This window comes from Anabrus simplex, chromosome 2, assembly GCF_040414725.1.
Source record: "Anabrus simplex isolate iqAnaSimp1 chromosome 2, ASM4041472v1, whole genome shotgun sequence".
In the NCBI taxonomy this organism is placed as follows: Eukaryota; Metazoa; Arthropoda; class Insecta; order Orthoptera; family Tettigoniidae; genus Anabrus; species Anabrus simplex.
In genome coordinates, this window is record NC_090266.1 from 246,912,098 (window position 1) to 246,925,316 (window position 13,219).

A 13,219-nucleotide genomic window follows, 5' to 3' on the forward strand; every position below is an offset into this window, starting at 1 on the left:
GCCTAACACTTCGGAGTCCATGAGTTCGACTCTTATAGTATTAATGAACTTTCAAGGCAAATCAAGCCTCTCTCGCTTAACATGCAGCTAACACCATTATATTTCCCTCTTTTTTATATACCAGGCACCCACGTCCTGTATTAACACACATTGTAATCTCAGTATCAGGCTAATCTTGCCTTTTGCTCGTAAATTCATAACACAATACCAATTAGCTAGTCTTCTTTGTCGATCTAAAAGTTACTAGTTCTACGGTGCACTTTCACGCTGGTTACAACTGCCATCCACTCCTGTAGACACACTAGATGCTTAAAAATATTCCCTACTGAAATTTATCCCAAAACAAGCTTTAGGTTGTGCAGCCTTCTTAATAAAAGAGTCTAGATCTTACTACAAAAGAATGAAATACACAGTTACCTCTTGACATACATATCCTCATCTACACCTAATCATTTCCCTCTTTCCCATCTAATAAAATGGAAATAAAATAATATATATGAAACAGGGTTTAAACATACATCTTCCCCGAAACATGACATTAATCTATAATAAGAAAACATAGCTTAGCCACAGAAGGACTGACATTTATAGCTGAACTACTATAGGATCGAATTAGCCTAGTTTCTCCTATCTAAGCATGCCTAGAATTTTTTAAGATGAAACTACCTGGTGTTGTCTCAGCTTTTTCATGGTTACAGGCCGCTTCATCTGCAACATTACGCCATTATAGCAACAAACTGCATGGCGTTACCAAATACACAGCAGATCCTTTCTTCTTCCATCATCTTTGGAATGTGATGCTTCGCACACACCATTAAATTGAACCGAAACGATAACGACGATTCGCACACGTTCTTCGCATTACCCGACGCGTACCGATCACAATATTTGCACTACACAGATGCAAATTACATATACGGGTTTGGAAATATCGATAGTAACTATCGTCTCAGTTATTGTCAAATCCCGTGCCACAACCGCACTCTGGCATACTGCATCATCATACGCGATCTTATATGTATGTAGCAAAGGTAATTGCTTTGTTACTGTACAATACACTTTCGTAATTACTTTATAATCACTTGCATTTAGGTAATGTATTCTCATGAAATAACGTTTCAGCTTTCACAAAAATATGTATACTTGTTTGATTAAAAATATTGAAATATTACATTATATTACATTATTACATGTAATGATTAAAAATAGTCACTGTAAAAGTTACTTTCATACTGAACCCATAATTCTACGAGGAGAATTTTTTTTTTTAATTTTCTCAATATTTATATCAAATAAAAGTTAATTGTTTGAGAGCGGCCATGTTTGCATTTCGTAAGTCTGGCTGTCTCGTAGGAACGAACTCTCCGTGTCGAGCCGAGCCGCAAGCTCGTGAAACACTGGGACACTTCGGTGGACTTCGAATATTCAACAATTTTTCAAATTCAAGGAATTCTTCGTAACGAGAGATTTTGGAAACACAGTAAGTCCAGAAATAAAGAATCTAAATTATTCTTAAACCCTATGGGAAGACAGAACCCCCAGGGTAAAACTAAATGCAGTTAAGCCTAGAGATAAATCCGCGTCCGACACGCGGACTACCGACACGTGCCAAGGTCGATGAATGAAGAAAACCCGCGAAACGCCCGGGCAGGAATAATTTATTTCGCCTGTTGCGAGTATGGGAAAATTATGAAATTAACACAGAAATAAATCGTAAGTCTGTCCGAAGTTATGGAACAAATTTCAGGAAAATCGGTGTATTGGATGCGGAATTAACATATTGCACAAACAAGCTTCATGGTGTGAGTAGCGTCATCCCATAGAGTATAAAAGAAATCTCCCTCCGTATATTTCACAGTGTCTGTCTGGTTTCTGGAGCGGCGGAGCCCACGTCCCTCGTCGGCAGAAAAGTGTGAAAATATGGTCTCCAAATAACTTGTTACATGTTCGTGGCTATGGTTCAAATACACTGTTAGAAATGGAAGATAATAGAAATTTTCTGAGCTGCGCTAATGGAAACTTTGAAGGATTAGAAGTAATTGAATTTCTCTCGGTATTCAGTGTGTGTTTGTTAAAGAGGAGTTTGAAGTTCGCTACTGCGTCTGGATTCTTATCTGTTGGAACACCTAGACCTTTTAGTAGGGTAAAGGAGGCAGCAGTCTTGTGAACGCAGAAGATGTGGTCATTTGAGCAGAGTGTTCGTCGCTTGCTAAACGTTTGAAAGTGCGTTGGAAAGTGTTGTGTAATTTAAGTTGTATGTATGAGAAGATGATGATAAATTTAGCCATGGAAGGCTAAAATAAACGAGGTTTGCTGGTTAAATGCAGCCAGAATCCAGGACGATGGCTACGATTGCAGGTCTGTGAATATTTTGTATCAATGTTGTGGTTAGATTATTGTTTGTCCCTACCAAATTTCATTGCGTGTGTTGGCTTGATATTTTGTAATGATCAGGAAAAGATATTATATTTCTGGTCAGCGTGTGAAAATCTTTAGTGTTGTTAAATTCACATTAAGAAACTATAAAATGCGAACTTCATATCTTGTGTTAATATTCTTTGAGATATTGTCCTAATTGAGAAAAATTAGGAAGGTGATCATGATAAAGTAGTCGTGGCGAGTGTCTTAATTTCGAATATCGTTCGAAGTCAGAATTTTTTGTCAAAATAATAATAATAATAATAATAATGTCCACCGCGGGATAAAATTTTCCTATATTAAAAAGTGGATTTAACACGCATTTTCTACAAGGTTTGCGGGTGTCTAGAAAATTCCAGTGAAATCCGATAAAGTTATGTTTTATTCATGGGAAGTAAAATTTTGTGACATCGTGTATGTCGTTGATAGGGAATATCACGGTGTGTTATTGTATTCACGAGGTCCGAAAGTTGTAGTAACAGTAAAATAAAAAGGTGTATTTTTATAAAAGTTGTTTTTCACGAGAGGGAGGTTTGAAAAATTCTTGAAATATAAGAAAATGGATTGAGAGCGAAGAATTTATATATGTGGAGATAAGAGTTGTAGAAATGTTGAAGGCCGAGAAGCCTGTATGTTTCATATAATACCGCCCTGAAAAGGCGATGAGAATGAATTTTTGAGACAGGGTATATTTGCCGAGGAAGAGTTTTTGAGACAGGCTATAGTTGCAGAGGAAGAGTTTTTGAGACAGGCTGTATATTAAATGTGAGATTTATGTGGCAGGCTGTAGTATATTCCGCTAACAATCCGAAAGCTGGGACCTAGAGAAGGTCGGTTCAAGATAATTATTGTGTGAAGCACAGTAAACTTCAAGTAATATCCCAAGTGAAAAACGACTATGGTGAAGATTGTAAATCTTGGTAGTAAAAATTCAAGTGACTAGTTACGTAAGTCAATATAATGAATATTAGAATAATATGACCTCAAGGATAGAAGAGCATTTCAAATACACGGTTGGTGTTGTTTGACTGTGATGACAAGTTTCCAATCAGTAAAGTTCATTAATTACAAGGCGGTAATTTATCATTAAATCGGAAAATTTGTGGGATGAGATATTGGACGTTTTAAAGCGATATATTTGGCTGTGTAGATTCACTAGGTTTTGTTTCACTGGATAGTCATGGATATGAATATTTGGAAAAATGACGGTAGGCGCTATGAGGGCTTATTGTTCTTGCTTATTATTGTTTTTTGACGACATCCACTCAATGTTAAACGGGTGCTGGAAGTCAATATTATTCTTTCCTAAACTTCAGTGCGCATGCTGAGATCGTGTTTGAATTGTGGATTGTTTGCCACGCGATATTTATGTTCAAGTTCACGTTTTTTTGTAACAAGATAGAGACTTATTGCATTTTCCGACTTGCGTTCGTTCTGTGGCAAGAGTTGTTTCGTTGTGTGTTATTAGTTTCGACCAGATTTACAGTTTAAAATATCAGAGTATGTTTGAAGTTACGAGTTCGCCTGATATGCTAGGGGAAGCGTATACGACCCAATTTCCGCCCGACAATAGATTTAGGACGTCACATGTTATCGTAGGAGTATACTGATGATGAGACGTCCTAGTTCACGCTCAACGATAGAATTAGGAAGGTATGTGTACATATGAGGTTAGTGTTAAGGTGTACAGACGTTAAGTAAGCCCGACGATAGGTCTGGGAGGTCAGCTGTACATACTCAAATCTTAGATTAGATGTTTTTGCGAAGTAACCTGGTCAATGGTAGTGTCTGTAGAGGACACGCAATGTGAAGAGTGTTAGATCGGTAATAACGAGGCCAAGCTTGTGCGCATCCCTCAACAGCTGGAAGGTGTTTACTGAAGGTTATGGGATCACTGACGGCATGCAAAATGAGGGTTGTCCAATATTGGATACTGAGCTAACGGTGATTGAATATTTTACTGCAGTTCTCCATGCGTGTTTGAGTTTAATTAACTTCAGTATTGTATTTTATTTTACGGGCGTAATTGTTTTGTCGTTCTGATGTCCGTTTCGTTTTGATAGTGTGCATGTTGATACTCAAAGTATTAGTGTGAGACTTGAGTTACGAATGCGGATTCGATTCGTCAGCCAGTAATATATTTTATTTTCAATCTTTGTCGTTCTTTCATTTTTATTCGTAGTGGAGTTCGATCAATTGATGACTTGTAGGTAGTGTGTTGGGACAAACAATAAGTAGATGGATCTGTGATGGTAGTCATTGTTAGGTAGGAAAGAATTCAGTATGTTTGTTTATTTTTTTCCATGTGGACTTGTAATTTATTAAGTGTAATGTAACCATTCATAACCTGAAAGTCGGTTTTATAATAATATTTTTCAAGTGATTTACCACTTTTTAATTAACTTCAGTGTTTGGCATTACTACTAAATGCGTGATGAATAAGTGTTTCCTGCATTTCGCAGTTTTGTTCCTTCAGAACTACGTAACGTAAGATCCTCACGGATCGTGTTGTTGTTGGTTACTTCTGAACAGCTGTTTGGGTGATGCACGTTTAGCATCGGGTTTATTTTATCACGTAAGGTTGTCATGAATGACAAATACATGGTAGAATTTTGTTTCAATTTTGAATGCTGCTGGTAACTTGTAGCGAACACCATGCTTTCCAATAATATTTCGCAACCTATCCGAAGCAACTGATAGTCAATTTGGTTCGATTAAGGGTCCATTCGGCGTGTGTTCCGTATCCGAAAGGGTATTCGACTGGTGGATAACCTTAATTAAGAGTAAATCAGGCGTTCTACTTGCTGAAGGTCAGATTTTCCACGGATCGTGTGTATTAATTCTCAGTTATCGTTTAGATTAATAGGTGCCCGAGTTTTCAGGTTTTCCTTTCTTTTTTTCAGTTTCGCTGTCCACTAATTTATGAGATTCCTACTTTCTCCGAAGTAAACTCTTCGATATTGTAAGAAATGGATCAACGCTACGCATTGTGACTGCGTTTGAAACATTTAATAATTAATAATTAAATTTTTTGTCAAGGAAATATATAAATAATTTTTTTTGTGCCATTAAGAATTTAATAAAAGTTAGTAAGCACATATTTGCTCCTCATTTCAAGTAGTTAGGCTCTCTTCTGAACCCCATCGTTTGGTTAAGATAGTGACCGAAACATTCCTTCAACGACCCCAAGATTTAAGAGTTCGATATTGCTCTGCTGTAGCAGCTGTGGCCGACGAACGATGGAATGGTAAGTCAAAGGTTCAATAAAACACTGACTGAATATAAGGAACACCGACCCGCACGGTTATCAACTTCACGACAGAGTGAACTTCCCATCTCCAGAAGCTGCTACGTTCAACAAAACTTCCGGTATTAGTAATATCATCGGGGATTTCACTGATGTGATTACGCCATGGCTCGGCCGCATGCTTGGCAAAAGCGCTGATTCAATAGAAATATATTTATTACTTTATTAGATCAGAATTAAGTACTGTCACTCTCTACATGTAGTTTTTAACGTCTAACTTACTTCTATTTCATATCAAAAACGTGGAGTATGGCTTTATAACAGATTGCCTAATAAAATCAAGAGTAGTACAGCACTGTAAATCTAGAAGTTGGTAAGTCTGACTTTATTTGGTCTGTAGATCCCTTCATTCCGCAATATCGCTTCCAGGGCTGTGATTGGTCCTTTTTTCAATCGGCCGCTGTCAAACACTCTCGCAAATTCCCCGATTGAATCATACGGAATACCCGAGATGCTCGCTGTTGCTATGAAAAAAAGAAGTTATTTCTGAAGCCGAGCGCAGCCCAGATACTGCATTACGCAACTTCTATATTTCACCATGACTCCTTCTTGTATTAAATACCCAATATTACACCATATTACCTAATTACTATTGGGGCATATATGATATGGCACAATGTCTCCTCATAAAAGTAATTAAACTCCTTTTCACACTCACCCCCCAAGAGGATTTCCCTCCAAAACGCGTTTTTCTTTGTTTTTAAAGGAGATCCAATTACCAATTTTCACGTCTGTAACAACTTTAGTTTTTATTGGATGCAAGTATTCTCATACAATTAATATTTCAATTCTTTCACCGCCCCCCTCCCCCCAATTCATTGGATTTTCCGAGAATACGTGTTTCTTTACTTTTAAGGCAGATTCCAAATACCAAATTTCAAGTCTGTAACATCTTCAGTTTTTGAGATAACAGTATCTTGATTAAAAGAATTCATCCCCCCCCCCCACGCGCCCATCCCAAGTGGTTCTACCGAAAACAACAATAAGCGTTATTTTATTTTTAATAGAGATAAAAATACCATTTTTCACTCCTGTAACATGTTAAGTTTTTGAGATACACTGTATTTCACCCCCTTTTTAGTTCCCCTTAATTGGAGTGTCCGAAAAAACACCTATGTTTGTTTACTTTTACAGGACATTCCAAATACCAAATTTTACGTCTGCAAAATTTTACGTTTATGAGATATACTGTAGAAATAGTCTTTCTACAAATTCACCGCAATTTGTCACTCGTGTTTAACCCCATTAATTGGATTTTCCAAAAAAACAAAAAAATTACGTGTTTCTTTATATTTGAAGGGGATCCCAAATACCAATTTTCACGTCTATAATATCTTCAGTTTCTGAGATATAAGAATCCTCATTAAAGGCATTCAACCATTTTTTCACCCCTTTAAACCCCTCCGACTCGGATTTTCCGAAAACAAAAAATACGTGTTTCTTTATTTTTAAAAGGAGGTTATAAATACGATTTTTTTCATCTGTACACTGTTAATGTTTTGAGATACAGATAGGCCTACACTCATTTTAAAAATTAAACCCCCTTTTCCCATCATTATTTGGATTTTCCAAAAAAAAGTATGTGATTCTTTATTTTTAAGGGAGATCCCAAACACTAATTTTCAGGTCTGTAATATCTTCAGTTTCTGAAATATAAGTAGCCTCATTAAAGGCATTCAACCCTTTTTTCACCCTTTTTCACTCCTCCTATATGGATTTTCTGAGAACAAAAAATACGTGTTTCTTTATTTTCAAAGGAGATTCTAAATACCAATTTTTACATCTGTAAAGTTTTAAGTTCTGAGGTATAGATACACTCGTTTGAAAAATTAACCCCCCTTTTCACCCCCTTAGTGACGGAATATCCAAAAATCCGCCCTCAGCGAGCACATACATTATAATATAAACGTATCCTCAAAATTTCATTTCTTTATGTCCAGTAGTATTGGCTCGGCGATGATGAATCCGTCAGTCAGTCAGTCAGTCAGTCAGTCAGGGCATGTTCTGTTATATATATATATATATAGATATGAGGTAAACAATTGATAGGGAATTTGCAACCTAGGCGGCCGCACTAAATGCAGATCACTGATGATTGATGCCCCTCGGATGGTACTGATGAGACAGCCCTCCTCTAATTGGAGTGATCCGGACACATGGCGTCTATCCACGGATGGCCGGGGAAATAATTAGGGACTACCAACTAATACCATAACGTTTCCAAATTTAGAAAGGTAAAGCCCTCTATGTGTTGCTGGAGAAAAGTTGACATCGCTAGTTCTGTCCTAGGGGGCACAGTAGCAGGAAATCCACAGGTAGATAATAAATATCAGTACCAATATAAATTAGTTTTACAACATAGAAATTAAATATCAATCACGATAACAACCATTCTAATTCGTCTCCTTATACCGCTTTTCACATACCTTGGTGGGGTCACAGTTGTGAACTGTGCCGTAGGCCTACATTCGGACTTGGCACTGTTCTTCGATAGCATGTCCTTCCTGACGCCAACTCTCTGAGGTGTGTATTCACTATTCCGTATTTCTCTTGCGGTTGGTGTTTTGTTGCGTTGTGTTGTGTTGTGTTGTTTTGTTTTGTGTTGTGTATGAAGAGGAATGTATTGGGATAAACATAAACACCCATTCCCCGAACCAGGGGAGTATACTTGCCCAGTAGAACTTCTTAAAAACAATAGTCATCATCACCACCACCATCCGACTTTGGGCAATTAACCAGACGCGACTAAAATCTCCAAGTCAGCCGGGAATCGAAGGGGTACACTCTGAATGGAAGGCCTCGGCAATGACCAATAAGACAAGGAGCCGGACCGAAATAATAACGATAATATTAATAATAATAATAATAATAATAATAATAATAATAATAATAATAATCCTGAAGATGGTTCTCTGTGTTTTCCTACTTCCACACCAGGAAAATTCTGAGGCTGTTCTCTACTACCTCACAAGTCCTAGGGGAAAATTTCTACGAGTTAGTGAGATCTTTAACCGCTGACAAGAAGGCATAATGAAAATGGAATCTGAGCATTCTACCGCAAAGAAAAGCCATCTACGTACAGGAGACGCTTGGAAGAGGGGAATGAAGGACGGAGTGGTTAGTTCTATACCCGGCCACCTTTGCCCTCGAGAATTAACGTGGCATTCGTTTATGGTTTGGGCTGAGTGAACCTTAGGGCCATGAGCCTCTCTCCTCTTCTTCCTGGACTTTTCCCTGTTTACTGGGGTCCGCAACTAAAGAGGATTTAGCCCAGTTTTACGGACGGATGCCCTTGCTGACGTTGAGGGATGTGTTCAATCTTGTGGTGGTTTGTGGTACAGTGTGGTGTATTTAAACGAATGAAGTATATTAAAAAGAACACAAACACCCAGTTTCCCCCGGCCCAGCCAATAAACGAACCCAATACAGTGACCATTCAGCCAAGAAACCAGACAGTCATGTGACTCTCCAGAAGCAGAAATCTGGTTCTTAAATGTTTCGACATCCTGAGGAGGAATCGAACCCGCGACCTTGGAGGTGAACAGCGGACGGTTCTACCCACCTTGCCTAGGCAGCCCCTAAAGCAAAGTCATATCCGTACAGAGCATGCAGCCCCTTGGAGGAGTGGAAGTTGAAGATTTCCACTATTTCCAACCTCGTCGCTCAGAAGTTAGCTCTATGCCCAGCAAAATTATATTCTAAAAATAATTAAAACTATCAAATTAATATAGTAGGAAGAAAAGGTTTCTAATATTATTAACAGATGATGATTCCTGTTCATCCAGTGACTTACGCCGCATTTCGATCCTCTCCTCTCGTGCTGATAATAGGCTGTGACTTGGATTTAAATCTCAGTAATTACAAGAGGAGCTGGTATCGACAAAGACGGTCGCGTTATAAATCAGAGTGGCTGGTGGAGCGGCGCGGGAGATGTATGTTCCCTTGAATGCGATACTAACCAGAAGCAGTGCAACTTCTTGATGTATGCTCGCGTTTGGATTCGCCGCGAGTGTGGGGGTCTTAACCCCGAAATGAAGACGCATTAGCACATAAATCTACAGAGACTTGGTGTAGGCGCGGTGTTAAACACCTGACACAATTTATGGCCGCCAGAAGTTAACGTTACAATTAGTGTACACTGTTGCTTGCTTTATAAAGTTTTAAACCAAATATACAAACATGGCAACTGTTTAGAGTCTGTTTGCCTTGAGAGGGTGTGTATGTGAGTGTGGCGTTGTGACATCCAGCGCTTGCTCTGGCTCCAGTTCCCGAGGTAAAAGTGGTCATTAATTCATAGTTAGAGATGTGCTAGCGGATTTCACATCCGACTGTGGAAAGGACCAAAATATTCACTGAGCAGCCCACGTTATCTCTCACTAATTAAAACGTATTTGCAACTTGGCTGAATAAACATAACGTAATTTTATAGTTGCCAAATATTTAAAGTAAGAAGAAAGTCTATTTTTGTGATGACACATATAAATTTAGCCAGATGCAGATGATAATAATAATAATAATTAACAAAAGCACTTGTCGGGCTGAGTGGTTCAGACGATTTAGGCGCTAGCCTTCTGACCCCAAGTTAGCAGGTTCCATCCTCGCTCAGTCCCGTGGTATTTAGAGGTGGTCGAATATGTCAGCCTCGTGCCGGGTAGATTTACTGACACGTAAAAGACCTCCTGCGGGACTAAATTCAGGCACTTCGGCGTCTGCGAAAACCGTAAATGTAGTTCGCAGGAGGTAAAAACAATATCTTTGTTATTATTATTATTATTATTATTATTATTATTATTATTATTATTATTATTATTATTATTATTATTATTATTATTATTATTATTATTAAAAACGCATGATAGCCAAGTGGCATTCGTTGCTGACTTTTCACTTATGTGGCCGTTGGTCGATCAATGCACGTAGTACGTAAATCTACAAACTTGCTTACTTCCCTTTAATAATAATTGATAAGGTCTTACCTAGTTAACAGAAAACAATATGTGTGTTATAAAGGATATTCATATCACAACTTCATTGCCAATTCAGGTATACCACAGGGCTCAAATCTAGGACCTTTACTGTTTCTAATTTATGTTCATGATGTTGTAGATTTCGTGTCTAAGTCTGAAATGTTACCCTTTGCCGATGATCTGAAGGTATTTTCTGCAATTAAATCCACTGATGACTGTAGGAATTTACAAAATGATCTAAATTCTATATCATTGTGGAATAAAGAAAATAAATTACCATTCAATGTAAATAAATGTGTTAAAATGTCTTTCACAAGATGTCGCCAGCATATCGGGTATACTTACAACATCAACGGTTCCGTCTTGAAGGAAGTCAAACAAAAGATGGATTTAGGTATTCAGTTCAATATAGATTTGAAATTTGGAAGTCATATTGAATATATAGTTAATAAAGCCTATATAAATATGGGTTTCATATTTCGAAATTCCTTAAATTTTCAACGTACAACGTTATTTATTTTATACAACTCATTAATAAGACCGAAACTAGAATATGGTTCTATTATCTGGAGTCCTTCAGACACAAAGTACATCAAATTAATTGATAAAGTACAAAAGCAATTCTTAAAGTATGTGTACTGGAAACAGTCACACGAGTACCCGACATTTCTGTCCTACTCCACAATGTTATCACACTTTGGTGTTAAAACTTTGGAACAAAGACGTAAAAAGTCCATGATGTTATTTTTGTATAAAACATTGAATAGTAAAATTTATGATGAAGAGTTACTTCGAAGGATACCATTTTACGTTCCTCGGAAGTCTGGCAGGTTCAAGAATTTGTTTTACATTAAGAAATGCCGCACAGAAGCCCATAAGAATTCTCCTCTTAGTAAAATTCTGAAACTTTATAATACATTAAATACATATCATTTGGATATCTTTTTCATGAATCGAATCAACTTTGAATTGGCGTGTGATACTTTCCTATAATGCACATACAGTTGAATAATATCTCTGTTTTCTGTATACGTTTTATTTCATTCTTGTAGTTGTTCTTTTATTTCTCTCCTATTTGAATTCACAGTTTTCAAATGACCTATAAATTAAACACTTTATTTCTCTTTTTAGAATATTATTTTGCATAATGTGTCATGTGTCATGTTTAAGACTAAGACTGTATAATTTAACTTATAACTGAATGTGTTACTTTGTGTTAGGCACCACTGTAAAATAATTATTAATGTAGTAACTGTATATTTTTATTGTATTATCAACTTTGTATTGTTTGGGTAGTTCATTGTATTATTTGTATTGTCTTTTTTTCATTTAATGTTTAGTAGTGTAACTATTAATTGTACTGTATATTGTGAACATTGTAATTGGGCAAAGAGCCTGTTATGTTCATGACTGAATAAATAAATAAATAAATAAATAAATAAATAAATAAATAAATAAATTAATTAATAATAATAGTAATAATAATCTCTTTTCAACAGACATACATTTCTGTTTTGTTTCTGCTTGTGGTTTAACATCGCACTAATACAGGGACAACGTGCTTTCGGAAGAGGTGTTCTTGGAAATTTATTTAGCTGAAAACTGAAAATTCGCGAATTGTTGTATTTTTTCCCAGTACATTAATTTACATAATGTTTGTAAACTATTTGGGGTCCAAGCCTTTAATTAAGGAATAACCTCAACATTTGCCCGGTATGAAAATGGGAAACCACGGAAAAAGATCTTCAGGATTGCCGGCGTTGGGGTTCGAATCTGCTATCTCCCAAATGTGAGATCTCAACTATGTGACGTGAGCAGCACAGCTAACTCCCTCCGTTCTACATACCAATGATGGGCTATCACTCGCTGACGAGTATGGTTGACTTCTTCAAAAGTCAGTTTTTGGGTACTTAGATAGCTGTAGAGCCCAATCTACGAGCCGCAGATTCTACCGCATTGATGACATATATTTGGTCTGGTGAGGGCTGGCTGTGTAGTATTATTGTGGTCTTTAATTCACATTGGGAATTAATATTGATATTCTTTTGTTCTTCATGATTCACTTCATCACCACTTTTTAACCTGCCCGTACAAAAAACTAACCGTGGTACTAAGAGCCTGCCAAGACTATTGTTATCGAGTCACATGACTTCTACATATTGGAGTGTCACGTGGTCTGTTTTGCGACATGCTTAGCCGTGTTGCTTGGATTTTTCAACAGAGCCTCCACTCTCTCTGGTATCGAATAGCTCCCCAGTTTGTCTCACGAAACTGATTGAACCCTGTCACTGTCCTCAGTTCTGATTTAAAATCCCTGGAAGACCTGGAATGGAACGCGGGTCCTCCGGACAGTAGACAGGCATATTACCTCTACATAAAGAGGCTGAATAATAATAATAATAATAATAATAATAATAATAATAATAATAATAATAATAATAATAATAATAATATGTTTAACATTTTAAATGTATTTATAAACGTATCTAAAATTCATTTGCAAATGTGTGGTAGGAGATTATAGATT